Source organism: Oncorhynchus mykiss, chromosome 25 (genome assembly GCF_057628025.1).
Source record: "Oncorhynchus mykiss isolate SJ-2025 chromosome 25, ASM5762802v1, whole genome shotgun sequence".
Lineage (NCBI taxonomy): Eukaryota > Metazoa > Chordata > Actinopteri > Salmoniformes > Salmonidae > Oncorhynchus > Oncorhynchus mykiss.
This window is the reverse complement of record NC_143046.1, coordinates 74634069-74658712: the sequence shown is the minus strand read 5'-3', so window position 1 is coordinate 74658712 and position 24644 is coordinate 74634069. Positions and strand designations below refer to the sequence as shown.

The 24644-nt window shown below is 42.9% G+C and overlaps 1 long non-coding RNA gene across 1 annotated transcript; it reads right to left on the bottom strand.

The window, feature by feature from the left end:
- Positions 1-14472: 14472 nt before the first annotated feature.
- Positions 14473-23385, bottom strand: LOC149972129 (uncharacterized). Its single transcript, XR_016491558.1, has 2 exons — positions 23112-23385; positions 14473-15986 (listed from the first exon to the last, which is right to left on the bottom strand). It is a non-coding gene; the product is annotated as an uncharacterized LOC149972129 (long non-coding RNA).
- Positions 23386-24644: the final 1259 nt, after the last annotated feature.

Below are 24644 nucleotides of genomic sequence, written 5' to 3'. Positions count from 1 at the left end.
GGTGGATTAGACTGGACAGATGCCGTCTTCTCCTTTGGACTTCAAACTGTCCTCCATCCTGGGAGTTAAACGTAATTTAGGGATGGACATAAATGCACCAAACACAAGAAAGGAAACTTGCTTTGCCTGTAGGATTGTTTGACTTTTTAATGTGTCTGGCTCCTTAGATCAAGTGCTCAATGGAAAGCTGGTGAGGGTGTGATTGGTCCTTCAGGATATAATAGCTTCAGTAATTTTTTTAATGTTTTGTCCTCAGCAGTCCACAGAAGTTGTTCTTATCATCTACCCTGGAAAGTGTCCATTAGTATAAGCAATGTTAAATACAAATGTTAGACAATTTGCCTTACCTGCAGTAGGATGAACTTTGCATGAGGAAAACACCATCAAAGAAAACCTATAAAACGACAAGCAGTAAATCTTGACAAAACTTTATATTGAGAAATTATCCGCTCCTTCACACATAATAGATTGCCTTTCTGTAACTCTCTTGTCAACCTGTTATGGTCTGAGCAGGAAGGAAGGTGATAGATTTTCCCACTCAATCCTTTGACTATACTGTATCCAGTGCAATCTGCCTGGGACTGTCATTCAGAGGCTACATCCCAAATGAAATTATATTCCCTACATAGTGCACTACTTTTGATCAGGACCCATAGGGCTCTGGTCAAAAGTAATGCAGTACATAAGGGATAGGGTGTCATTTGGGACACAAACAGATGGAGCGTGAGCGTTCCCCTCCGAAAGCCCTTTGGTCCTCATCTCATCCAGCTGACAGTGATGATGAACATCACATTCAGCCACTGCACAAGGAAAGCAATTGCTTGTAATGGATTTTTTTCTGTACCGTTCTATTTAACAGAGGTAGTGGTGTTATGCGTGTGCCATTCGTCATGGAGTAAATGATCACCTTTGAGTTATTGACAAATGACAAAGGACAAAGCGGGATGAGTTAAGAGGATCATCCGCCCTGTTGTCTGTCAGTCACCTAATAATGGGGACACACAGTATCTGGTATAGGAAGGGATGACAGAGAAGGTACTCAGTGTGGATGACCTTGTCTAGATATTCCGGTCCATGGAAGACTAACATGTAATGCATGTTAACTGTCATGTTGAGGCTAAATCAGGGCAGGAGAAATATAAAAAACACACATAGTATCACTGAAGAAGTTTAGGTGATTCATTGCATAGCTGTAAAACTTTCTACACAGGCTTCCATGGCACTCCTGTAATTTATCCAAGAGACAATATGTTTCAAAGACTTCAATCAATAGTCATAACTGACCGTTTAGCCAAATCCACAGTCTTTACAAATCAGCTTTCTGTTAGAATTCCCAAGCAAATAGGCTATGTCACAAACGTAATCATATGAGATGTTCAGCAATAAACCACCAATCAGAACCAAAAGGCTAAAGGTTACTGCCTAATCCTATCCTGAACAACACCACCCCAAAAATCTCATTTGAAAAGGACATTATAAAAACCCATTTAATGAACCTTAAAATATTTTGCGAGAGTAAAAGCTAGTAATATCACCCATTTGAATAAATAGCATATGTGTCATGCCCTGACCATAGAGAGCCCTTGTTTCTCTATGGTGTAGTAGGTCAGGGCGTGACGAGGGGGTGTTCTAGTTTAAAATTTCTATGTTGGTGTTTTGGTTTGGTTCCCAATTAGAGGCAGCTGGTAATCATTGCCTCTAATTGGGGATCATATTTAAGTAGCTGTTTTCCCCACCTGTGTTTGTGGGATATTATTTTGTGTTTGTGCACCACGTAGTCATGTTTTGTTGGTCCTTTATTTGTTTTTGTTCAAAGTTTCACTTGATAAAAAGTTTGGGAACTCTACGTACGCTGTGCCTTGGTCCGTCTCTACACACGATCGTGACAATATGTCCACATAAAAGCTGACACATGACATATTATAGTGCCATTCACTTAAGAAATAATTTAATAACAATAAGATTAAAGCAGGAAAAAAGGCCAAAATGAGCAGGTTCTGGTCTGTGTCTCTAATTCTACAGAAATCATTTGTACACTATGATCACAAGACAGACTGATGGGTGTTCACTGGAGACTGGAGGCTGCATGGAACTGTGTGCATGTGACAATGCATGGCAGCCCACTGTCAGAACCATAGAATTTGAATGTGCTTTCCAATTCAATGGCCAGAACCCCAAGAGATGCTTCAGAGGTTATTGTTATAAGCTTGTGCCTTGACTAAGACCATTGTTGAAATAGGTCGATCAAGAAGTTAGTGCACCACAGTGGTTTTATGGCTTCCTGCACACATGTCGTTATTTTTTAACTTTTTACTACGTTATCTCCCCAATTTCATGATATCCAATTGGTACTTACGGTCTTGTCCCATCGCTGCAACTCCCTTACGACTTGGGAGAGGCGAAAGTTGAGAGCCGCCCGTCCTCTGAAACACGACTCCACCACGCCACACTGCTTCTTGACACACTGCTCGCTTAACCTGGAAGCCAGCACACCAATGTGTCGTAGGAAACACTGTAGAGTTGGCGACCAAAGTCAGTGTGCATGCGCGATGGGATAAGAACGTCCCAGCCGGGCCAAACCCTCCCCTAACCCAGACGATGCTGGGCCAATTGTGCGCCGCCTCATGGGTCTCCCGATAGGGTTGCGACACAGCCGGGATCGACACCCGGATCTTTAGTGATGCCTTAGACCACTGCGCCAATAGGGAAGTCCCAGTTTGCTGTTAAGTGTTCCGTAAGTGTGGTAGCTTAATCAAATCAACTTGTCCTTCACCAAATTAACAAGGTATCAAGTGTTCATTTTCACAATTCATAAGAATCAAACCATTGAAAATACTTTTCCTCGCCTGTTTTGTTTTATTGCTTTGTTATTTTCAAATTAGGTGAGGTGAGGTGGACCTGGATTTCCATTTCCTCTGGAACAGACTGTGCCCTGGTCTGAGTCCTCAGACGGCCCCAGTATATCACACCAGAGCAGAAACTGTGGGAAGTAGGGATATTCGTCAACCTCTCAACAAAGGCGGACAAGGGCAAATGAATGACCTCATAGCCTTTCCATTGATGGCCAGTTAGAGGTATTGTTCCCCTGATTATTGAGTAATTTCCCGGAGGCAAAGGTTTCCGAGCTGAGGCGGGCGTAAATGATTCTCTCTGTAGCCAAACGATTGTATTTATGATGCCTACATGTTTCCCAAAGAAGGGGAAGTGAACCCTGCTGAATCAATTTCGCCACACATCATCAGAGAGGTGTTGGATTGGACAGCCTCATCACCATTAATATATTGTACTTCAGGAGTGAACAAACTAGCTACTGTGAGAGGGGATATACCTTTTTTTCTTCCGTAATACTTTGAAGATTTTAATTTGGGGCTGGCAATGTGACCCCAGCTCCCCAATAAGTCTAATTTACAATTCATTACAGTAAACTATGTTCAATGAATACTAACATGAGTTCAATTAATAATACATTATTACTTTATTTTAATGTTCATTCAAATGACTTTCCATATCATGACAAGACAAACTGTGCTTTTGAAATTGTTTGACCATTTCCTTATCTTTACTGGTTTGTTTACATCGGTTTATTACTAACCTAGAATAATGATTTTGTTCACATTATGTATGTTAAGTATTTCAGCCCATAACTACACAATATAGAATTCCTCTTTCTCTGACAATGCATTTGGATACATTGTGTTTAACAACAGTGGCCATGCTCAAAGTGTGTGATTAAGTGTGATGTGATGCAGAGATCGGTGCGCATATGTCAGCCAGCGAGCGTGTGATCGGCACAGGGAGAGTGCTGAGGCATGGAGGTGTTATTGCCACCAGGGGTGAAAGTTGAGAGGGTGAGTGGCAGAACTGGGGGATATCTGTCATGTTGTCTTGGCGACAACCTGCATGAGAGGACTGCCCTGGTGTACACAGACATCACTTAACATTCTGCTGTAGTCAATACAACTGTCTGTGTCTCTCGCTCTCTTTCTTTATCACTCTCTGTCCCGTCTGTCTGTCTCTCTGTTCTGCTTTAAGATGCTATAACTCTCAAATTAATACATATACCACATAAAAATATCTAGTGTATAACGTCTGACAAGATACTTCCCTTATTACACAACAGATAGGAGTAATGCATTAAATGGACGGCAGAATTAAAGAAGAAAGACTATGAACACGGTCATTAAATGAGGGGAAAGCCGTTGCCATTTACTTTAGAATAATAATTACAGAAGAACAGAGGATACAGAATACAGTGCTATGTGTTTGGAGCCTTTTAAACAGCTAGCCAATAAATCCAGGTTCTCGCTCCTACCAACTCCAAGTATAGTGTATCCCAAAGTGGGTGAAAGAAGCTGCAGCGAGAGGCAGGACTGCTGGAAGAGAGGGCAGAGACCTATACTGATCAAAAACATAAACACAACATGAAACAATTTCAAAGATTTTACTGACGTACAGTTTATTTGAGGAAATCGGTACATTTACCTAAATTCATAAGGCCCTAATCTATGGATATCACGTGACAGGGAATACAGATATGCAACTGTTGGTCGCAGATACCTTAAAAACTGAGCCTCACAATGGGCCTCGGGATCTCATCACAGTATTTCTGTACATTCAAATTGCCATCGATAAAAAGCAATTGTGTTTGTTGTCTGTAGCTTATGCCTGACCATACCATAACTCCACCGCCACCACGAGGCACTCTGTACACCACGTTGACATCAGCAAACTGCTCGGCCACACAACGCCATACACGTCGTTTACAGTTGAGAGGCCTGTTGGATGTACTGCCAAATTCTCTGAGATGACGTTGGAGGTGGCTTATGGTAGAAAGATTTACATTAACTTATCTGTCAACAGCTCTGGTGGACATTCCTGCAGTCAGCATGCCAATTGCACGCTCCCTCAACTTGAGACATCTGTGGCATTGTGTTGTTTGACAAAACATTTTAGAGTGCACAAAATTTGAGAGAAATAAGCTTTTTGTGTTTATGGAAAAAATCTGGTATCTTTAATTTCAGCTCATGAAACATGGAACCAACACGTTGCGTTTATATTTTTGTTCAGTGTAAATGGATTAGCATCTCCGGGAGCAGCAGGTTGGTTCTTTTCCTCTGAACACTTCTCATCAGCTTAGAGGAGAGTAGACTCACTTCGACCATAAGGTAGCAATCCATATTAGGACTTCATTGTCATGAGTGCTAATTTAGCATGGGACACAGTGTTAACCTTGTATTAGGAATCAATGCTTTTACATCATGTTGCCCCAATACCTTGTGACTGAGTCTGTCCTAATATGGACACCATAAAACTGTCCTGGGCCCTCCTCCGCTCCTTGTCCTGGTCGTAAGAAAGCAATTCAAACTGTGTCAAATGGAATGGCTCAGAGAATCCAATGAACTCCCAAAGGGTGAAATTGACCCACAGAGAAGTAATGGACTCCATCTAAAGGGAAGAGAGGCGGGAAAACGAGTGGAAAGAGGAAAACCTGCTCAGTGGGAATGCCAGGAAATATTCCCCAAACTGCATATGAGGGCTTTGTGTGTGTGTGTGTGTGTGTGTGTGTGTGTGTGTGTGTGTGTGTGTGTGTGTGTGTGTGTGTGTGTGTGTGTGTGTGCCCGCACACACACACTGTTAAGTGAACTTGATGCTAACAAAAGTGGCCCAGGGCACATCGAAGGTGTAATAATGTGCGTTGAGAGTCAGGAAGAAAGTTCAGGGAGTGAGTGTTTTAATAAATAAACACAGGTTAAAAAACATGAGCTGGCGCACACCCAGATATGTGTTTGCGTGGAGGTGCTGACGGCAAATAAACTATAAACTATCAAAATAAAGAAAGTCCTCAGGGCACCCTGAGGAAGGCACAGTGATGCCGAAACGTTGGTAAATACCCATTAAATTGCTGGAAGTTTAGACATGGAGTGTACAACTTTCTTTATTTTGATAGTTAATAAAGAAAAACAACATAATACAAAATAAGAGACACGAACAACGCCCAGCCATTACACAGAAACAGAAACAATAACGCCTGGGGAAGGATCCAAAGGAAGTGACATAAAGAAACTGCCCTTTTTCAGGACCCTGTCTTTTAAAGATAATTTGTAAAAATCCAAATAACTTCACAGATCTTCATTGTAAAGGGTTTAAACACTGTTATCCATGCTTGTTCAATGAACCATAAACAATGAATGAACATCCACCTGTGGAACGGTCATTAAGACACTAACAGCTTACAGACGGTAGGCAATTAAGGTCACAGATATAACAACTTAGGACACTAAAGAGGACTTTCGACTGACTCTGCAAAAAACATCAAAAGAAAACTGCCCAGTGTCCATGCTCATCTGTGTGAACATACCTTAGGCATGCTGCAAGGAGGCATGAGGACTGCAGTTGTGGCCAGGGCAATAAATTGCAATGTCCGTACTGTGAGACGCCTAATACAGTGCTACAGGGAGACAGGATGGACAGCTGATCGTCCTCGCAGTGGCAGACCACGTGTAACAACACCTGCACAGGATCGGTACATCTGAGCATCACACCTGCAGAACAGGTACAGGATGGCAACAATAACTGCCTGAGTTACACCAGGAACGCACAATCCCTCCATCAGTGCTCAGACTGTCTGCAATAGACTGAGAGAAGCTGGACTGAGGGCTTGTAGGCCTGTTGTAAGGCAGATCCTCACCAGACATCACCGGAAACTACGTCGCCTATGGGCACAAACCCATCGTCGCTGGACCAGACAGGACTGGCAAAAAGTGCTCTTCACTGACGAGTCGCGGTTTTGTTTCACCAGGGGTGATGGTCAGATTTGCATTTATCGTCAAAGGAATGAGCATTACACCAAGACATGTACTCTGGAACGGGATCGATTTGGAGGTGGAGGGTCTGTCATGGTCTGGGGCGGTGTTTCACAGCATCATAGAACTAAGCTTGTTGTCATTGCAGGCAATCTCAACAGGGAAGACATCCTCCTCCCTCATACGGTAACATTCCTGCAGGCTCATCCTGACACGACCATCCAGTATGACAATGCCACCATCCATACTGCTCGTTCTGTGTGTGATTTCCTGCAAGACAGGAATGTCAGTGTTCTGCCATGGCCAGTGAAGAGCCTGGATGTCAATCCCATTGAGCACGTCTGTGACCTGTTGGATCGGAGGGTGAGGGCTAGGACCATTCCCGCCAGAAATGTCCGGGAACTTGCAGGTGCCTTGGTCTCACAGCAAGAACTGGCAAATCTGGTGCAGTCCATGAGGAGGAGATGCACTGCAGGACTTAATGCAGCTGGTGGCCACACCAGATATTGACTGTTATTTTTGACCCCCCCCCCCTTTGTTTGTTCAGGGACACATTATTCAATTTCTGTCAGTCACATGTCTGTGGACTTGTTCAGTTTATGTCTCAGTTGTTGAATCTTATGTTCATACAAATATTTACACGTTAAGTTTGTGTAAAATAAACGCAGTGGACAGTGAGAGAACGTTTCTTTTTTTGCTGAGTTTATATAGGGAAGGTAATCAGGGAAGCGATGGAGTCCAGGTGAGTCTGATGATGTGCAGGTGTGCGTAACAATGGTGACAGGTGTGTGCCGTAACGAGCAGCCTGGTGACCTAGAGGTCGTAGAGGGAGCACACGTCACAGCGGATCTTAATGTTCAAATCAGTTTGGTTTTCAAATTAGTTTTTTTAATACTGACTGTCCAAACAGTTACAAGTGACCAAATTGGATTTGTCTGTGTTCAGACAGCAGTCATATGCTGACATGCTACGCTAGTTGTCATAGTAATGACAGGTGTGTGTGCAGTGGTATCGGCTGATTGGTGGTGGTGCTCCTGCTTCCTATCACTCAAAAGTTATGTAGCAAGCTATAGTGACAACAATGCCTTCTATAGACATTTCCCACTTGCTTTGAATGTTCAAAATCATAGTGTAAGAACACTTTTAAAGTCTCAAAGGATAAGATGATCCACCCTTTAAAACATGTATTTTATAATCTAGCCATAGCAGTCAACTATGTAACTGTTTAGCTTTCCAGCACGTTCACTAATTTGTTTGTAAACTATTACCAAGCTAGTGAGCTACCACGTCATGTTCTTCTCAAACTGTCAACAGGTTAGCTAGCAAGCAACAAGATATGACTAATAGCAGCCTGAAAAAACACTTGAGGGCAAATAAATCAGATTTGACTGACACAAGTCGCATGGCCAGGAATCAGATTTGCATCTGACTTTGAACCACTTTCGTAGGTGGTTTGAAATGTGACATGAAATATCTGACCCATGTAGCTTTTGGTTGGTCAAATTGCAAGAAAAATAAAAGATTTGAATCGGATGTGCAAAGAAAAATGTTTAGTCACTTCTAACTGCCTATGTGAACTCGGCTTTGCAACACTATTGGTTTAGATTTGTATTTTTTAATCAGTGTGTGATATTGTGTTTATTTTCTTTCTTGTGGAAAAAAAATCTGTGGGTGTTTTAACGTCAGTGCTTTCCTGTCAGTGTATGAGAGTGTGTGAGTTATCTCTGAGATCTGAGACAACGCTACTTCTAAAGAAGTTGTCAATTATGCTGGTGCCTTGTATGCAGCATTGAAACAGGAAACCCCCAGTGATCAGTGCTCTGGGTTAACATTAACTAGACAGCATTCACCAGTATTATTGTGTTTCATCAATTGCTTCATTAATTCTCCAAATGGAATTATTTGGTGCCTCTATGGCAAATTTGAGGACCTTTTTAGTGAAGAATGTGTTTTTTTTCTATGATTGTATTTTGTATTTCTGTTTTGCTTTTCGTGGTACGTTTATGTGTATACATTTGTAATTACAGGGCTCATCTGTAAAAGAGATATTGGTCTCAGAAGACTTCCTGTCAAAAGGTTAAAAAATAAATTAATACAAATCCATGTACTGTAGTCTTTAGATATACAGACCACCAGGACATTATATATTTTACCTACGTGTCTGAGTATTTGTGTTAGCTACAGTTACTTATATCTTAAAGTGCTTTACTGACATGTCATAATTAGCCCATAAATAAAAAAAGTTTAAGCACAGTAAGTTGCTTTCTACAGTGGTTAGTTTCTTTGGTTTGAATTGATCCTCGTGACCCCTTTATCCCTCTATCCAACACCATGAGGAATGGAGTGCAGAATGAAGACTGTTCATATGAAATAGTAAAGTGTCCAGAAAACCTTGTGTATTAATGCTTTCTTCTCTGGAAAACCAGGAAAGAAGATTTTTTTTTAAATGCCTCCACAATGGCATGGCTGTCAACGCAGTACAACCTTCCGTGCTTCCTCTCTCACTCTTTGTTAAATATTTGATATTGGTCGGGCCATTGTGTGCTTTTTTTTTACGCACTGGCATATATTTTAACATTTCAGCATCTACAGGAGAACTACGTTAATGTGTCCTACATCTGACAGCTGTGGGAAAGATACTGCTACAAAAACAGCAACATTGTGATCTATTCTGTCCATAAAATATCTCGAAAGGGGGCTAACTGAAATGCGTTCCGAAAGTATTCACAACCCTTGACTGTTGTGTTACAACCTGAATTTAATAATGAATAAATTGACGTATTTTGTCACTGACTTACACACAATACCCCATAATACATTTTTAAAAATCCACCAAGATGGCGTAGCAGTGAACACGTGTTTTGTTTTTGTCTTGTGTACTTTTGTATTTTTTGTATATATATATTTCAATTTTATTTTCAAATCTATTTTCGATTTTTAATCCGATTATACCTTCCGGTAACCTGTCTCGCCCACTGTGATACGGTATCGCTATTATTTCTAATTTTAGAACACATTCAAGAACCTCCAGAAGCTAACCAGCTAATTAGCTATTCAGTCATTGTTAGCCACTGCTAGCAGCTTTTACCTTCTGCACCCATACCAGCCCTGTTCTCAGCCTGGATAATACTCGCCAGTCTACTAGTATCGGACTGTCTCTCCACAACAACGCCGGATTCCTGCCGTAATCCCTGGACCACTACTTCTGATCTTCACAGCTAGCTTGTAGCTAGATAGCTCACAGCTTGCAGCTAGCTAGCTCACCGTGGCACCCAGTACCGAAGCTATCCCTGAGGCCCACCTCCCGGCCTACTCAGATGTTCAACCGAACCCCACACATACATGGATAGAGCCCGACACTCCACTGGATCCTTGCTGTAAACTCTGGACCTTAGCACCGGATCACCGCTGCTAACAATTGGCTATAGTGGCTAACGCCACTGCCACAAAGCTATCACCAGTTAACCGTGAGCCAGGCGCATCTCCCGGCCAGCAAACTAAATTTTACAATACCTCTTTCGCCATCTGGCTTGGATTCTCTGTCGACACGGCGCCCCGCCGCACCACCACGACTGGTCTGCCGACGAATACTCCATCCTCTGTGCCTTCAACTGGCCTCCGTCGGAGGGCTACTAACTTTAAACGCCTTGTCGCCTGCTAACGTAGAGGTGGGTTCCCTGTTCCATCTACTGCTGCCCTCTGGACACTATGATCACTTGGCTACATAGCTGATGCCTGCTGGACTGTCCATTAATCACGGTACTCCATTCTGTTTATTTATTTTTTATCTGTTGGCCCCATCCGCGAACTCAGGCTCTGTGTGTAGTTAATCCGACCCTCTCTGCCTAGTCATCGCCATTTTACCTGCTGTTGTTGTGTTAGCTGATTAGCTGTTGTTGTCTCACATGTTGTTTTAGCTAGCTCTCCCAATCATCACCTGCGATTACTTTATGCCTCGCTGTATGTCTCTCTCAAATGTCAATATGCCTTGTATACTGTTATTCAGGTTAGTCATCATTGTTTTAGATTATAATGGAGCCCCTAGTTCCACTCTTCATACCTTTGATACCTCCTTTGTCCCACCTCCCACACATGCGGTGACCTCACCCATTACAACCAGCATGTCCAGAGATACAACCTCTCTTATCATCACCCAGTACCTGGGCTTACCTCTGCTGTACCAGCACCCCACCATACCCCTGTCTGCGCATTATGTCCTGAATATATTCTACCACACCCAGAAATCTGCTCCTTTTATTCTTTGTCCCCAACGCTCTAGGCGACCAGTTTTGATAGCCTTTAGCCGCACCCTCATACTACTCCTCCTCTATTCCGCGGGTGATGTGGAGGTAAACCCAGGCCCTGCATGTCCCCAGGCACCCTCATTTGTTAACTTCTGTGATCGAAAAAGCCTTGGTTTCATGCATGTCAACATCAGAAGCCTCCTCACTAAATTTGTTTTGCTCACTGCTTTATCACACTCTGCCAACCCTGATGTCTTTGCCGTGTCTGAATCCTGGCTTAGGAAGGCCACCAAAAATTCAGAGATTTCCATACTCAACTATAACATTTTCCATCCAGATAGAACTGCCAAAGGGGGAGTAGTTGCAGTCTACTGCAGAGATAGCCTGCAAAGTAATGTCATACTTTCCAGGTCCATACCCAAACTACTAATTAAAAAAATTACTCTCTCCAGAAATAAGTCTCTCACTGTTTCTGCCTGCTACCGACCCCCCTCAGCTCCCAGCTGTGCCCTGGACACCATTTGTGAATTGATCGCCCCCCATCTAGCTTCGGAGTGCGTTCTGTTAGGTGACCTAAACTGGGATATGCTTAACACCCCGGCAGTCCTACAATCTAAGCTAGATGCCCTCATTCTCACACAAATCATCAAGGAACCCATCAGGTACAACTCTAAATCTGTAAACAAGGGCACCCTCATAGACATTATCCTGACCAACTGGCCCACCAAATACACCTCCGCTGTCTTCAACCAGGATCTCAGCGATCACTGCCTCAATGCCTGTATCCGCTACGGGTACGCAGTCAAACGACCACCACTCATCACTGTCAAAAGCTCCCTAAAACACTTCTGTGAGCAGGCCTTTCTAATCGACATGGCCCGGGTATCCTGGAAGGATATTGACCTCATCCCGTCAGTTGAGGATGCCTGGTCATTCTTTAAAAGTAACTTCCTCACCATCTTAGATAAGCATGCTCCGTTCAAAAAATGCAGAACTAAGAACAGATATAGCCCTTGGTTCACTCCAGACCTGACTGCCCTCGACCAGCACAAAAACATCCTGTGGCGGACTGCAATAGCATCGAATAGTCCCCACGATATGCAACTGTTCAGGGAAGTCAGGAACCAATACACTCAGTCAGTCAGGAAAGCAAAGACCAGCTTTTTCAAGCAGAAATTTGCATCCTGTAGCTCAAACTCCAAAAAGTTCTGGGACACTGTAAAGTCCACACTGAGGCTAGGTAACACGGTCACCACCGATAAATCCATGATAATCGAAAGCTTCGAAAACTTCAACAAGCATTTCTTAACGGCTGGCCATGCCTTCCTTCTGGCTACTCCAACCTCAGCCAACAGCTCACCCCCCCCCACCCGCAGCTGCTCGCCCAAGCCTCCCCAGCTTCTCCTTTACCCAAATCCAGATAGCAGATGTTCTGAAAGAGCTGCAAAACCTGGACCCACACAAATCAGCTGGGCTTGACAATCTGGATCCTCTATTTCTGAAACTATCCGCCGCCATTGTCGCAACCCCTATTACCAGCCTGTTCAACCTCTCTTTCATATCGTCTGAGATCCCCAAGGATTGGAAAGTTGCCGCAGTCATCCCCCTCTTCAAAGAGGGAGTCACCCTGTACCCAAACTGTTACAGACCTGTATCCATCCTGCCCTGCCTATCTAAGGTCTTCGAAAGCCAAGTCAACAAACAGATCACTGACCATCTCGAATCCCACCGTACCTTCTCCTCAGCCACGCTCAAGGTACTAAACGATATCATAACCGCCATCGATAAAAGACAGTACTGTGCAGCCGTCTTCATCGACCTGGCCAAGGCTTTCGACTCTGTCAATCACCATATTCTTATCGGCAGACTCAGTAGCCTCGGTTTTTCTAATGACTGCTTTGCCTGGTTCACCAACTACTTTGCAGACAGAGTTCAGTGTGTCAAATCGGAGGGCATGTTGTCCGGTCCTCTGGCAGTCTCTATGGGGGTGCCACAGGGTTCAATTCTTGGGCAGACTCTTTTCTCTGTATATATCAATGATGTTGCTCTTGCTGCGGGCGATTCCCTGATCCACCTCTACGCAGATGACACCATTCTGTATACTTCTGGCCCGTCCTTGGACACTGTGCTATCTAACCTCCAACCGAGCTTCAACGCCATACAACACTCTTTTCCGTGGCCTCCAACTGCTCTTAAATGCTAGTAAAACCAAATGCATGCTTTTCAACCGTTCGCTGCCTGAACCCGCACGCCCGACTAGCATCACCACCCTGGATGGTTCCGACCTAGAATATGTGGACATCAATAAGTACCTAGGTGTCTGGCTAGACTGCAAACTCTCCTTCCAGACTCATATCAAACATCTCCAATCTAAAATCAAATCTAGAGTCGGCTTTCTATTCCGCAACAAAGCCTCCTTCACTCACGCCGCCAAACTTACTCTAGTAAAACTGACTATCCTACCGATCCTCGACTTCGGCGATGTCATCTACAAAATAGCTTCCAATACTCTACTCAGCAAACTGGATGCAGTTTATCACAGTGCCATCAGTTTTGTTACTAAAACACCCTATATCACCCACCACTGAGACCTGTATGCGCTAGGCGGCAGGCCCTCGCTACATATTCGTCGCCAGACCCACTGGCTCCAGGTCATCTACAAGTCCATGCTAGGTAAAGCTCCGCCTTATCTCAGTTCACTGGTCACGATGGCAACACCCACCCGTAGCACGCGCTCCAGCAGGTGTATCTCACTGATCATCCCTAAAGCCAACACCTCATTCGGCCGCCTTTCCTTCCAATTCTCTGCTGCCTGTGACTGGAAAGAATTTCAAAAATCGCTTAAGTTGGAGACTTTTATCTCCCTCACCAACTTTAAACATCTGCTGTCTGAGCAGCTAACTGATCGCTGAAGTTGTACATAGTCCATCGGTAAATAGCCCACCCAATTTACCTACCCTATCCCCATACTGTTTTTATTTATTTACTTTTCTGCTCTTTTGCACACCAGTATCTCTACCTGCACATGACCATCTGATAATTTATCACTCCATTGTTAATCTGCAAAATTGTAATTATTCGCCTACCTACTCATGCCTTTTGCACACAATGTATATAGAGTCTTTTTTTTCTTTTTTCTACCGTGTTATTGACTTGTTTGTGTAACTCTGTGTTGTTGTCTGTTCACACTGCTATGTTTTATCTTGGCCAGGTCACAGATGTAAATGAGAACTTGTTCTCATCTAGCCTACCTGGTTAAATATTAAATAAAGGTGAAATAAAAAAATAAAAAAATAATGTCAATGTGGAATTGTGTTTTTTGAAGTGTTTTACCTCTTTGTAATGGCAAGACTAAATAAGTTCAGAAGTAAAAATGTACTTTAACAAGTCACATAAGTTGCATGGACTCACTCTGTGTGCAATAATAGTGTTTAACATGATTTTTTAATGACTCTTTTTAATCTCTATACCCCAGACACACAGCCGAGCACTGAATTTCAAACACAAATTGAACCACAAAGACCAGGGAGGTTTTCCAATGCTTGCAAAGAAGGGCACCTATTGGTAGATGGGTAAAAAAGCAGACAATGAATATTCCTCTGAGCATGGTGAAGTCATCAATTACACATTGGATGGTATATCAATACACCCAGTCACTACAAAGAAGCAGGCGTACTTCATAAATCAGTTTCCAGGGAGGAAGAAAACCCCTTAGGGATTTCACCATGAGAACAATGGTGACTTTAAAACAGTTACAGAGTGTAATCGCTGTGATAGGAGAAAACTGAGGATGGATCAACAACATTGTTGTTCCTCCACAATACTAACCCAATTGATAGAGTGAAAGGAAGGAAGCCTGTACAGAATAAAATGTGTTTTGGAACACAGGCAAAATCCTAGAGGAAAACATTCAACGTTCAGACTGCTTTCCACCAGACACTGGGAGATGAATTCCCCTTTCCAGGACAATAACCTCAGGCCAAATCTACACTGGAGTTGCTTAACAAAAAGACAGTGAATATTCCTGAATTTCCAAGTTACAGTTTTGACTTAAATCTACATTGAACAAAAATATAAACTTAATATGCAACAATTTCAAAGATTGTACAGTTCATATAAGAAAACCAGTCAATATAAATGAATGTATGAGGCCCTAATCTATGGATTTCAAATGACTGGGAGTACAGGTATGCATGTGTTGGTCACAGATACCTTTAAAAAAATTAGGGGAGTGGATTAGAAAATCAGTCAGTATCTGGTGTGACCATGGACCACCATTTGCCTCATGCAACGTGACACATTTCCTTTCGCATAAAGTTGATCAGGCTGTTGATTGTGGTCTGTGGAATGTTGTCCCTTTCCTCTTCAATGGCTGTGTGCGAAATTGTTTGATATTAACAGGAACTGGAACACGCTGCCGTACACATCGATCAAGTTCATCCCAAACATGCTCAATGGGTGACATGTCTGGATAGTATGCAGGCCCTGGAAGAACTGTGACATTTTCAGTTTTCGGGAATTGTGTACAGATCTGTGAATTATCATGCTGATACATGAGGTGATGGCGGTGGATGAATGGCATGACAATGGGGCTCATCATCTCGTCACGGTATCTCTGTGCATTCAAATTGCCATTAATGAAATGCAATTGTGTTCACTGTCCTTGGCTTATGCCTGCCCATACCACAACCCCACCGCCACCATGGAGCAAACCCGTTCGCTCACATGATTCATCTGTGAAGAGCACACCTCTCCAGTGTGCCAGTGACAATCGGAGTGAGCATTTTCCCACTGAAGTCAGTTACGACCATCAGCTGTCCGAGTGGCTGGCCTAAGATGATCCCTCAGGTGTAGAAGCCGATTGTGGAGGTTCTGGGCAGGAGTAGTTGTTACACGTCATCTGCGGTTGTGAGGCCAGCTGGATGTACTGCCCAATTCTCTAAAACAACATGGTAGAGAAATTAACATTCAATTCTCTGACAACAGCTCACACGCTCCCTAAAAACTTGAGACATCTGTGGGATTGTTTTGTTTGACAAAGGTGCACATTTTAAAGTGGCCTTTTATTGTCCTCAGCGCAAGGTGTACCTGTGAAATGACCATGCTGTTTAATCAGCTTCTTGATATGCCACACCTGTCAGATGGATGGATTACCTTGGCAAATAAGAAATGCTTAATAACAGGGATGTAAACAAATTTGTGCGCAACATTATAGAGGAATAAGGTTTTTGTGCGGTTAAATAAACACTTCACATATTTATTTTATAGTTTTGCTCAGTATACTTGAAAACCTATGGCAAGACCTGAAAACGGTTGTCTAGCAATGATCAACAACCAATTTGCCCGAGCTTGAATAAACTGTAAAATACAAATGGGCAAATGTTGCAGAATTCAATTGAGGAAAGCTCTTAGAGACTTAGCCAGAAAGACTCACAGCTGTAATAGCTGCCAAAGGTGCTTCTACAAAGTATTGACTCAGGTGTGTGAATACTTATGTAAATTAGATATTTCTGTTTTTAATTTTCAATACATTTGCAAAAAAAATGTAAAATATTTTTCACTTTGTCATTATGGGGTATGGGTGAGAAAGAAAATCTATGGAATCCATTTTGAATTCAGGCTGTAACACAACAAAATGTGGAATAAGTCAAATGTTAAGAATACTTTCTGAAGGCACTGCATGTGTTGTTTGAGACAGGTGCTCTGAACGTTTATCAATGTCCCACAACCCTGTAATTTAGAGGCAATTTTAGAATAATATAAAAAACAATTAAAAAGATTGTTCTTCTTGAAATTTGAATTGAGAGAAAATCTGTTTTAATTACACTATTCAGAGAAATAAAGCTGCAGAATGGCAAGTAAATCCGAATGTGTCATCCCACTGTTAATGGACACATTAAATAGGTGCTGTTGGTGGGCTCATGAAATGGGCAAAGCCTGTCTCCATTTACTCTAGATAGCAATACCAAAACATTTGTTTGCTTCATCTCTTTTATTATCTCTGTACAAAATGACTGTGAAATACACAATGTGTCAAGCGAATACAGTGGAGGGCATCGGTTTGTCATGATGGTGATGTTCTAGTAGTCTAAATTATTGGTGTGGCCCTCATTAGGTGTTCACTGTGTTGTGTTGTGTTGCGTTGTGCTGTGCTGTGTGGTGCCATGTCGTGTTGTTGTCTGCATGTGCTGTGTCATGTCGTGTCGTGCCGTATTGAGTCACTGCCGTGCCGTGTTGTGTCGTGTTATTTTGCCATGTTGTGTCGAGCCGTGTTGTGTTGTGTTGTGTTATGTTGTGCTGAGTTGTATTGTCGTGTTGTATCGTGTTGTTTTATGCTGTGTTGTGTTGTGTTATGTTGTGCTGAGTTGTACTGTGTCGTGTCATGCTGTGTTGTGTTGTTCGGTGTTGTGCTGTGTCGTGTTGTGCTGTGTTGTGCCATTTTGTGTTTTGCTGTGTTGTGCCGCGCTGTGTTGTGCTATATTGTCATCTCGCACATTGCCATTCTGCCTCACACTGTCAACTACATCTGCGCCAGCCCTGCTCTTTTAATCTAGTTTTAATTTACATTTAATATACCCTTCAACATACAGTATTTACAATTTCCCCATCAATAGAAATCACATTACTGTAGTGCTCAGTGCCTAGTGGCTGTGACAACCCTTCTCTCACTCTCCCTATCTTTCTCTTTCTCTCCCTCTCTCTCTCTCTCTCTCTCTGTTCCCCTCCCTCTCTTTCTTTTTCTCTCTCTCTCTCTATATATATATTATTTATCTTCTCTCTTCCCCCTCTCTCCATGGTGTTGAGTATTTCATAATTGCTCTGCAGATCTAAATGATATGGAGAATAGAACTGCACTTTGGTAGCATTGGCATTCTGCTCATACATTGCAATCCCATCCCCTTCACTGGGCTCAACTCACTATAGCCTTACAATGGCAAAAACGCCCGACCCACACCTGCTCTGTGTTCCTGTTGTATCACTCAGCACAAAGTTTGTCCTGTGCTGTGTTCATTTCTTGTCAAAATTCGTAGTCATCACATCTGGAGGGCTAGTTCCATGGAGAAAAACGTGCTCAGAACCCTGATTTAACTAACTCAGACCAAATAATTTGCATTGTGTTTCGAACCTTAGACGAAGGGTCATATGAAGCTGACACATGACATAAATCTAGGACTCCAGTGCAATAAATGTGATTATTACACATAATGTTTCTGTTAAGTTACTATTGCACTTGATAATGCTGACATGGCTAGATATTAGCAAGGCTACAAAATGTTACATTGGTTTTGAACTCAGGGTTCCAGGGTTTCTTCCACCTTCTCTACTCTCTTTGTGTCTTGTGAACATAGCCTGTATGCAGCTCTTACTCTTACTCTCCGAGACAATTTTCTGCTTGTTGTCTTGTAGGGTACATCCAAGCTGAGCCCAAATTGTGGGTAAACACAACTGCTCATTGTTCAGAGGTTCCCATCAGGGAGAACCCGTCTCTGCGTTATCTCTCTCTCTGACTGCACCATACCTGCACACCATTCAGTAATTAATTAAGCAACAATGGACTCCTGCATGTTGAGCCTGTCTCTGAGGGTAGGGGATTATGCCTGTGCTACAGGCCCAGATGAGATGTGAGGTCAAACTGATAGAGGAGAATGAGAGCGCTCCTCATGCCACTCCTCTTCACCCCGTTCCCCATTCCACACTGGAGGGGGTTGCTAGGTTGTCTCTTACATTGCCTGGTACAACAGGATTATTCTGTAACAAATTGTCCACAGTATTTCTTGTTTTGTAGCTTGCGAGGGGGAAGTAAAACAAGACCATTAGAATTTTCTGTCTCCATAAAATCTGTAGAACAGCTGTGAAGGGGGGTGGGGAACATCATGACAGGAGATGTGTGTACTGTGGATATGGGCCTCACCCTCCTGTCTCTCTGCATTGTTAGCTCTCTAATAATCTGTACACAAAATACACAAAACCATAACAATAAAATAAATAACCCTCAAAACTACTACTAAAGATACTGAGCTCATAACAGGTAGAATCCTAGATGAAATGCACCCTAAATTCAACTCAAGAGGACCGTACAAACTATTATTGTATCGCTGTTAGTGCACAGATTATTCCGTTTTTTCAAAATGAGGGTAATCCTGGGATACCCATCAAACTGCAGGCCATGCCAGAGTACTGCACCTACGCACGGTACAGAGGGGCCTGGGCATAAGCAGGTAATAACATACATTATAATAATGGGGGTCATGTCTGTCTGAGTAAACAAGATGTTTTCAGGGGCATGTAAACATGGGCAGTGGAAATATAATCACGTGTGGAGCCGAGATAAGGGATGTTTGGCAATATGAGTTTGGTAAACCCTTTAACTTGATACTTCTCAGCTCCCGCCTCTCTCTCTCAACACGTGCCTGCACCTGACTTGATGAAGTGGCTAGGAAGAAGGGCAGAGGGGTTTCACATTAGCATTATGTTTGAGAGAGGGAAGCCAGGCAAGCTGCATGGGACTCTGCATGGGAAAGAGGGAGAGAGAGGGGGGGGGAGAAAGGGAGAGATGGGGAGAGGGATTGATGAGATGAGGGGAGAGAGAGAGCAGGCCAGTGCTGCGATGGGACTCTCGAGAGGGGCCTGTTAGGGAGGGATGGAAGGAGGCGATGGAGGGATGATGTGTGAACCTTCATCTCTGTCAACCCGCTCGCTTGCAGAGAGTCTGAAACCAATAGAGCCTAGGGTTAGTGTGCAAACACACATTCCCTGGGCCCAGCCTGGGAATGACAGCAACAGAACCTTTGTCGCCCACTGACTTATTCAGGAAGGACGTGGGGGAAAATGGGCTTAATTTTTGAACCTCCATTGTAAAGTTAAAGAAGAGACGAGTTTCCAATCCAAATGACCATCCTCTTACAGTCCCATTGCCTATGAGATGTGAAGAGCAACGCTGCCTACATCCGCTGAGAATGGTCTCTTTTGTCACCTCCTCAAGAAGTGCCTTCCGTGGTATTTCTCATAAAGTAATTGCCTGTATGTCAGTGTCAGTTGTAGAAACCTTTGTGCAGACTGAGTGGTTCGGTGAGCTCAAAACATCTTTCACTCTCATAGGGAAGGAGATCCTTTAAGAACAGCTAATCAAATCTGAAATCCTATTACTTTCTCTGTGTGAAATTATGGATTTGACACCAAAAATGATAACAGTAACAGCAGAGGCACGTGTTAAAACTGATTATATTTTATTGCCAAGTGATGCCCTTTCTGTTAACATGGACGAGCCCGTCATCTAGCTAGCAATCTCATTGTTTCTAACCACTCTTTTTACTCTGTTTTTGTTTCATTCTGTCTTTTTTTCAGATAGATTAAGAAGACACATTGCTGTGAAAATGCATTTTTGGATGACATGGGTCCCATTATACCTGGCGAACAAAACACTGCATTCTACAGTAAGAACTTATACCAGGGTATAAGTGTGATGGTTTGGGGATGCCGTGCTGCCTCTGGACCACTTGTCTTAAAAGAAGGAACCCTGAATTATGCTCTGTATCTGTCACATCCTGACCATAGAAAGCCTGTATTTTCTATGGTAGAGTAGGTCAGGGCGTGACTAGGGGTTTTAGTCTAGTTTACTATTTCTATGTGGGGTTCTAGGTTTCATTTTCTATGTTGGGGTTTGTGTATGCTTCCCAATTAGAGGCATCTGGTAATCATTGTCTCTAATCGGGGATCATACTTAAGTTGCATTTTTCCACTTGTGGGTTATGGGATATTGTTGAAGTTTAGTTGCCTGTTAGCACTGGATTGTCATCACATTTAGTTTATTCTTTATTGCTTCGTTTTTTCTAAGTTTCACTGTCTAGTAAATATGTGGAACTCTACGTATGCTGCACCTTAGTCCGACCATCATTATTACGAACAACGTGACAGTATCAGAGAATTCTACAGGAGAATGTCAGGCCATCCATATGTGTGCTGAGTTTTGGAATGGCCTAGTCAAAGTCCAGACCTAATCACAATTGAGATGTTGTGGTAGGACTTGAAATGAACAGTTCATGCTTGAAAACTCAGAAATGTTGCTGAGTTAAAGCAGTTCTGCATGGAAGAGTGGGCTTAAATTCATCCACAGCAACGTGAGAGACTGATCAACAACTACATGCTGCTATCCATCAAGCTAATGAAGTTGGTACCAGATGAGTTTGCAATGGAGCCCTCTTTGTCTGGAGAAAAAAATGTACAGTTCCAGTGCTGTAGGAGCTGTATCTATTACACACTGTTTCGGGACTAACTGGAGCACTCGGAGTTCCAATGTGGCAATTGTTTACTTGACGATGATTATAGGCTTGAGGTGGCTTCATTGATCATGCAGGTCGCCAGCCTACGTAAGAAACTGGGGAAAACGCAGAGTGGAATGTTCACATTTTCGACGCCGGTGGCTGGACAGAAACAATGTTGTATCCCGGTGCTCGAGTAAATGACATTACTAAGCTGCTCCCGAATGTACTATGCCAGGACATGGAAATTGATTCTATCATAGTCCATGTTGGTTTTAATGACATTATGTTGGGTAGTTCTGTAAAGTTGAAACTGAATTTTAAAGAGTTGATTGACTCTGCTAAACACTGACAAAAGACCCATCGTATCTGGCCCTCTGCCATCTCTGAATCGGGATTGAACGCTTTAGCAGGATTCTTTCTCTTCACAACTGGCTACGTGATTATTGCAGCTCAATGGGTGTAACTTTGTTGACAATTTCGAAACCTTTTGGCAACAAAACAGGCTTCATAAGGAGGATGGGATCCAGCCAAATCATTTGGGACCCTGGATCCATTCACAGCACTATAAGGCTGCGCTGAGACAATGACTCATCAATGACCCAGCCCAGCTCAGCTCATCCCTACCATTGTGACGCAGAGTTGTCATGATAATTCAGCAAATGTACATTACACCAAGGACATCAGTAGACACAATATAAGTAACCTCATGTATGTCCCTATAACTGCCCTGGATGCCTTTCCTGATCCTACAGCTATTGTACACAGTAATCATGTGCCTATGAACCAGATGTATACTTTTAGCACTAAGCCGGTGTGCCCTAGGAGGAAGTCCAATGTGAGCAGCTCACCCTGCACTAACATGAATAACATGAGCACATCTACTGCTGCTAAGCTTCCCAGTAAAGCAATGAAAGCAAGTAAGCATCCCAGAAGAAAAGTTCTCAAAATAGCCCACGTTAATATATGTAGCTGAAGAAACAAGGTTCATGAAATCAATAATTTGCTAGTAACAGATGACATTAATATTCTGACTATCTCTGAAACTGACTTAGAGTATTGTCAAAGGTATTATCTAAGGGCACATTGCGAGACCCAGATGCAGACACGGGAGGCAGATGGTTCGAGTGTCTGATATTTATTAGTATCCAAGGGGCAGGCAAGAAAATGGTCGTGGACAGGCACAAAGATCTTAACAAGGTCAGAGACCAGGAGGTACAGAGTGGCAGGCAGGCTCGAGGTCAGTGCAGGGCAGTATCGTCAGGCAGGTGGGTTCAGAGTCAGGGCAGGCAAGGGTAAAAACTGGGAAGACTAGCAAAAGAGAGATAAGAAAAAGCAGGAGTACAGTAAAAACACGCTGGTTGACTTGACAAGATGAACTGGCGCAGAGAGACAGGAAACACAGGGATAAATACACAGGGGAAAATAAGCGACACCTGGAGGGGGTAGAGACAATCACAAGGACAGGTGAAACAGATCAGGGCGTGACAGATACAGTGGTAGCATTACAAGGTTATAACATTTGTAGAAAATATAGAAATGCCAATGGTGGATGTGTTGCTGTTTATTTTCAGAACCACATTCCTGTAAAGATTAGAGAGGATCTCATGTCAAATACTGTTGAAGTAATATTGCAACAGGTTCATCTGCCTCACTTAAAGGCCATTCTGGTGGGAATACATTACATCAAGTGCTAACAGTCAGTATCTGGATAAAATGTGTGAAATGCTTGTTAATGTATGTGATATCAGCATCAGGCAACCTTGTCACAAAATTCAGAAAAGTAATCAAATTAAATTGTTTACCTTTGATGAACTTTGGATGTTTTCACTCACTCCCCGGTAGATAGCCAAAGTTCATTTTTTCCCTTCACGTTTGGCTGAGAAATCTCCCGGAAATTGCAGTCATGAAAACGGCAAAAAATATTCCAAATTAGCTCCATAATATCGACAGAAACATGGCAAACGTTGTTTATAATCAATCCTCAAGGTGTTTTTCAAATATCCGTCGGGACAATTCGTTTTTCAGTAGGACCGATTGGAGTAATGGCTACCTCTGTATTTTATGCGAGAGTCACCCTGGGAGTCATCAGGTGACCACTCACGCAATGTAGCCGCCTACGGCTATTCTTCAACATAAAAGCGTAAAACTACGTCACAATGCTGTAGACACCTTGGGGAATACGTAGAAAGCGTAAGCTGGTTGATAGCACATCCACAGCTCAATAGGGACTCATTGGAACGCAGCGCTTTCAAAACATGGGGCACTTCCTGATTGGATTTTTCTCAAGCTTTCGCCTGCAACATCAGTTCTGTTATACTCACAGACAATATCTTTACAGTTTTGGAAACATTAGTGTTTTCCACCCTAAGCTGTCAAGTATATGCATATTCTAGCATCTTGTCCTGACAAAATATCCAGGTGAAAACAAGAACGTTTTTTTTCCAAAAATGAAAATACTGCCCCTAGAGTCGCAGCAGGTTAACAGCACTGTCAACAATATAGGTCCTACAGGCCCTCGTTTTGTCGCACCTGGACTATTGTTCAGTCGAGTGGTCAGGTGCAACAAAAAAAGGACTGAGGAAAATTGCAATTGGTTCAGAACAGGGCAGCACGGCTGGTCCTTGGATGTACACAGAGAGCTAATATTGATAATATGCATGTCAATCTCTCCTGGCTCAAAGTGAAGGAGAGGATGACTTCCTCACTGCTTGTAGTTATGAGAGGTATTGACATGTTGAATGCACCGAGCTGTCTGTTTCAACTACTGGCGCATAGCTTGGACACCCATGCATACCCCACTAAACATGCCACGTCTCTTCACAGTCCCCAAATCCAAAACAGACTATGGAATGTCACACAGTACTAAATAGAGCCATAACTACATGGAACTCTATTCCACATCAAGTAACTCATGCAAGCAGTAAAATTAGATTTTAAAAAACAGATAAAAAAAACACCTTATGGAACAGCTGGGACTGCGAAGCAACACAAACATAGGCACAGACACATGCATGCACACACACACTATCACATTTCAGGTAAGACCCAGATGCAGACAATGTCGAAGTAACAACAGTTTATTAATCCAACAGGGGAAGGCAAAAGACAGGTCAAGGGCAGGTAGGGGTCAGTAATTCAGATAGGTGGGGAAAAGGTACAGGACATCAGGCAGGCTCAAGGTCAGGGCAGACAGAATGGTCAAAACCGTGAAAACAGGAACAATCGAGAGACAGGAGCAGAGGGAAAGACGCTGGTAGGCTTGACGAAACAAAACAAACTGGCAACAGACAACACAGTTATAAATACAGAGGGGATAATGGGGAAGATGGGTGACA